Here is a 6,437-nt window from a genome sequence, read left to right on the forward strand (position 1 = left end):
GTGTTTGTGTTATATATATATCTATATTGTATAATTCATGTAATATCGTGTTTGTGCTAGGAATGACCACTTTATATATTTTAATTTGCATTACATTTTTTATTTATTTATTTGCGTACAAAAAAGAATAAACCGGTGTAAGGTATAATAGTTGTATAAAATTATGTGTATTGATGGTTCTCTGGTTTCTATCTAGTATTTATTTCTAATAGTGACAAGACCGCCGTTTTTGTACATGTTATAATATATATATATATATATATAACATCAAACGTGATGGCAATTCAATCTTGTTGAACTTACTTTTTTTTCTCCGCGCCCTATCGTGAATGCGCTCCAGTGAGATTTTTTGCGCCCTAATGGGATTAGCGGCTAATGAGAAGAAAAAAATTCAGCGCCTCACTGAGCGGCGCTTAAATGGGATGCGCTCTAGTGAGACAAAATCACCTCACCATACGTCAGAAACGACTTCTGAAATGTTCATGTATGATTGTGGGGACTAGGTACAACATGAAATTTGCAACGTGTGAATGTGGGGACTGGGTACAACATGAAATTTGCAATGTGTGAATGTGGGGACTGGGTACAACATGAAATTTGTAATGTGTGAATATGGGGACTGAGGTGTAACATCAACTTGCATGTGTAAATGTGTGGCCTGAGACAAGTAAACTATTTTATTCTGAGTTTCCATTATCTTGCCATGGGAAATGAATGATATTCTCGTGTTGAACTTTGTGACCTAACGAATGTACTATATTTTGTATGATTTCGTGTATTAGTCACGTTGTATCGGTATCAAATTTGATAATAAAAACGGTCCATTGCACAATTTATCAATTACAAAAACAAACAAAGGTCTAGCTCCAGACCTTGATTTCAATCCGGTATCACTTTAGTACTTCACATTAACTAACGTAGAATCTCGATTATCCAAAGTCTGGGTGACAAGAAGAAACATTCGGATAATACCGTGGTTTGAAGGTCAGTGAGGTGTAAGTGTACGTGAAGTTGAAGACATTTCTTTTCTTGGAGTTATATTTAACCGTGTCCTTGTTTTTCAGCCATGATAATAATATGTTCGCCGGGATGTTGTACTGATTTTTAGCGATCTCGGCTTTGCTTTTCAGACCCCGTTCTATTTAAAGACTGAGTTGTATTCCATTTATATACATTTAGGCCCTGTCGTCTGCTTTGTACCTCTTCCAGTTTCCATGACTTTCTACATTCAGATACATTGTAATCAGCAAATTGACTTCCTTTTGATTTTTTTAAAATACATGTACGTCAAAGGATTTTTATTATATTCCGACTTTCTTTTTTCAAACCTAATTTACGTAAAATTACTGTCATTGATTGAAGTAATGACGGAATTATCAAAAGAAGAGTGGATTATTGGATTAGTGACAAAACAAACAACAACACAACAAGCTTTTGATTAACCAGTGCTCACAGTTTGAATTCAAGAACTCAAACATGGTGCTCATAACGGTTTTCACACTTCAGATAATGCGACGTGATTTCAATAGTTTTAGAAGATTTCAAACCGCTAAATTACTTCGATTAAGGAGTATACTCAAATAATCTATGTTAGGGAACGTGATGCAAAAAGATATAAACACAGAACAAATTTAGCCACGGCTGGACGAATATTTCGGATAATAGAATCTACTGTACTTTCGACTGATTTTTAAATTATTATTTTTAAACAAATGATTATGTGAATTATGATTAATTAAACATTTAGACTGCTTTTCATCTGCTATTTAATATTTCCATCATTTTTTTTCTTCTTCATTTTAACATGCTTTGTTATCACGCCTCTTTTATATAATCATTCTACAAAGTTGGAAATTTCATGTTTTGCCATTCTGAACACTAAAATGTGTGAGAAAACATGCACAATCCTGGAAGCAAAAGAATAAATTATGTTGACTGTTCATTTGTTTTGTTTTGTGCTATTATCATCTAACCATCTAACTCAGGACTTTTGCAGTGAAATTATCGTTTCCTTGGCACTACAGTACACCGGAGAGATCTAGTCAATCATAAAAGTTTGAGCTGTCCATCTATTCTGTTTTATTTGACCATGACCCCTGACACGTTACAATATATCATGTAATGATTTCGACTTGAAGTTGAAAGTCAAGCTAATGTAATGATTGATCATCACTTGCTGAATCTAATGCAGGTGGGAGACAATAGTCTTCCATGCCACATTACAGGTCTGACTGGGTCTCCAACCTATTTATTTTGACACCTCCCTAATTTTAAGGTAGAAGGCATAAACCTAATTATCACAAGCCTAGCATTTATAAATTCACACATAAGCTAAGTCTGTAACGTAGTTCAGATTTACTTTGAGTTAGTCTTGGAAATGAGGTTGCTTGTTGGTGACTGCCTGTCATAGTTAGACGAGCATTGGAGATCAAATGCGTAACTTTGGCTGCAAATGAGCAGCCGATATGGCTTACGTATTTACGCGTGTCTGCTACAGAAGTAAATATCTATTAAAATAATCAAGATGGTTGAGGGGTGATGAAAAGTATGCTAATTTGTTATAGTACTAGTGAACTTTATTCATGCATAAGGCATATACTGATTCCTTTAGCTGCCTTGTCACATGAAATTATTAAAAATAGCTCTTTGCTGTCAAAAATGAATGTAAAATTATGGGATTGGTCGTAGTGTTGGTTCAATATAAAAGCCACCAGTTGCATCAGGAATTAACCTGATTGCCGCAGTCAGAATTTAAAATGTATGCCTTGTACAAAAATCATTAGTTTGTTTTTATTTGTATCTTCAGTGTAAAATTATTCTCATTTTTCTGCAGTAGGTCATTGTATGATGAAAATTCACCAGATAAGCTGTCCAGTGAGACCTAATGTTTGGCCTCTAAAGGATGTGTTAAATTGACCATGCCTCCCCTTCTCATTGCTAACAAGTTTGGATTACCTTGTAGAATTGATTTTATTATAAACATTTTCTTTAGAGTGTATAACCCCTGTTTGAATTGAATTTTGTGTTGGCATTGCTGTATGGTAGCACGATAAGAGTGATGATAGAACTTTCCGGCTGATTAGCAAATAGATGCAAATCTCGCTCGAGAATTACGAAATATAGTGCTGTAGATCGGATGGGATGGGGGTGAGGCCAATATTTTGAGTATGTCCTGAAAGAAGCTAGTGAATTATGCAATTAATTCATTGCAAACTGAAACACACACACACACACACACACACACACACACACACATATATATATATATATATATATATATATATATATATATATATATATATATATATATATATATATATATATCAGTACAAGAATTCTTTTAATAACACGTGTAGGGATCATCGGCGTTGTGACATTAATGCATAATTATTTATCTGACGCTTGTTCCTAATAAACCGTGCTGCATATGGAAACCTTGGTTGGTTCAATTTGCGATCCCGTAAGCAGGAAGAAAAATAAAACCTCATCTGTCCTTTCAGATAGCAACTTTTTATGAAGTTCTTTTGCTTGTTCATTATATCCAGTGAAAGACGAATGCAGAATACATTAAAAAATGTAACATTCACATACAGATCGATGACATTGCTGATTAGAGGACGCTTGTGCAATCTCTTTATTTGACTGGTTTTTATATTAAAAAATTAAATATTTTTTTTAGTTGCTTCTTGTTGTTTTTTGGCGGGGGTTGCATACAGGAATCCTTGAGCTATTTTATTTCCCAACGCAAAGAGAAATTCCATATTTGGACTCTGTTTTTCACCTTCAAGAAGAAAAGTAAACCTTATTGGCTGAATGGTGTGTCAAGCACGTACCGTGTAAATAGATTGGTGTGCCTGACAGTATTAGACTGTCCTTCTTAGCTTGATGCAAGACAAAGTTATTTTATAAACAACTGGTGTGCCCGTCTCAAACAATAATGAAAGGTAGCGTGCACCATGTCTTTTATCGATGATATCATGTCCCTATTAGCTACCCATGCATGCAAATGGGGTAGATGGAATCGGTGGAAACGTAAAAGAACTTTCAGTTTTAAGGAGCATTGCATGGTCCAAGAGGAAACTTACTAGAATTTACTTCAAATGGAATTAATTTCTGCGACAATAAAAACTTGTTAATGATGTCGCCGATGGGATTAAATCATGTTAAGACACAGAATGCATTTTCTAAGGGATTTCTAGGATTTCTATAGCACAATAGATAAAGCCAGTAATTTATAGTGCAATGGTGGTATAACTCAGTGTGTTACCAAGATAAAGAAACAACAATCAACATAATTTCCTGCTGTTTCGTTCTTAACACACCTTGAAATTTGTATCTAGTCATGAGTGTAAAAACCGAGATAAAGTTTGCATCTGGTTTTAATTTTTGTTTCATCCAATATTTCACTCGCGTCCTCTTTTGGTACTTTTCCAAAGTAGAATGATATTGTTGTTTTTAATTTCAACAGGAATTTTATCACACTGCTTTTGCCGACACGGAGTACGTTATAGCTCACTCCTGTGAAAAAGCCAAATATAATAGTGTGATGTAATCATTACACGTGATATCAGCGTTTTTAGGAACATATGTGGCTGCTGGTGATCACAGCTTGCACATTAAATATTGACCTAGCAATGACAGAAATTATTATTATTAGTATCATCATCATCGTCATCGTCATCGTCATCGTCATCATCATCATCATCATCATTGTTGTTGTTGTCATTGCTTTCATGAAAGATTTATTCTAGCAATAGTATCATACTCGGTCAGCCTCTCCCCGTCCCTCACAAATCTTGCCTTGAAGTTAAATATAATCCAGATGAGTCATCAGAAATACGGAAGCCTTTAATGTTCACATGAACAGATCAGTACCTGCTGTGTTTCGAGTGCCAATTTTAGACGCAAGGGAAAATTCCATCACTATTTCATAGAAGAGAATTTAAAACAACGGAAACAGAAGTTACTCAGACTAAAACAGACGGTATTACTCATCGGCTAAGCTATTTTTAATGCATTATCCATTTATAAATGTTAATGTACATGTCCGGATGAGAGCACTTTTAAGTCTATGGTTCAGAGAGTCACACAGACATACAGTGAGAGCAATGTAAATATTAATGATGAAAATAAACAGGCTGCTGATAATTAAAATGATGAAAACAACGACTATAACAGGTTATTTTTTATGTTTGGGGAGGTGGGGGACATAGGAAAGAAGAAGAGTGAACACGAAAGAATAGAGGTGAAGGGCTGTTAAAGCGACTACACCATCATCAACAACCAAAAATGTGCAAACTAAAACTTCTCTCGTTTATATTTAGACATGTATCCAGCGATCACTGGATAGTAATATCCTGATTGACTGAAATGAAGATACCGTAATTTTCAGCGATCCGTTGAGATGTTCTGACAGTAAGGCCACGGACAAAATAATTACGCATGACATAAAATCTCCCTGAAGGAGTAATGTCAAACGTCATGGAAATAAAGATGGTGAGGGACTTTTCATTTAAGTCTCGTATGCGTCAGATTAAGCTCAAAGCGAGATATGGCGGCCACAATGTACGTCCGTCTGGCGTAAACGCTTGTGTTGAAGAATGGTTTTGTTTATGTCTTTTAAGTACAATATAATCTATTTCTATGAAGGGACAATCATCAGAATTTGACCGCTAATGCATTACAGGGGAAGAATAGTCATTGAGACTGGTGGATAAGGAGTTAGAAGGTCAATGACAGTGGGATCAATTATTTAAGTTTCATATGGGTGATCAATAGCTAAAGTGTTTGGAAATGGGTGTAATATATAGCATTATCAAGGATTAATTGACATCAGACAACGTCACAATGGCCAGTGTCACTGTGGTCAGATTTGTATATTTGTAAGGAAAAAGTATATCATGTGTCTGTGGATAGGCATTAGACTTCCAGCCAGAATCATTAGTGTACATGACGTATCCTTGGGGATGATGAGCCCAGGTGTCAAAGGTAAAGGTGAAGGGTGAATTGTTTAATTTTTCCAGCATAAATTGTTAAGAGCTGTACGAAGCCATATCCTTTCTTTCTATACATGTATTGTTATCAGTTTTTTCATATATTATACGAATGGAGTGATTGAAAGGTCGGAGCTCAAGGTCACATGGCTTGATTAGCCATGCGTCACTAGGGTTGCTGAAGCACTATAGGAGCGAGTGGACTGACCACTCGCCTTTACAGTTCTCTCACACTTCTCCGCGTGGATTCGAGTCTCGGCTCTGCCAACGTGAGTATGTGAGAATGCTTGCCAGTAGATGCCAGTAAGTCATTGGATCTTCTCGGTGTTTTCCCGGGTTCTTCCTCCACCAAATATGTTAGCCGCCATGTCTACCCTATCATGTACTGAAAACTCGCGTTAAACCCGAAAAAAGACCCACCAAAACCAAACAAACAAAAGAGTA

The sequence above is a fragment of the Sinohyriopsis cumingii genome, chromosome 12 (genome assembly GCF_028554795.1).
Source record: "Sinohyriopsis cumingii isolate HCF-2022 chromosome 12, ASM2855479v2, whole genome shotgun sequence".
Lineage (NCBI taxonomy): Eukaryota > Metazoa > Mollusca > Bivalvia > Unionida > Unionidae > Sinohyriopsis > Sinohyriopsis cumingii.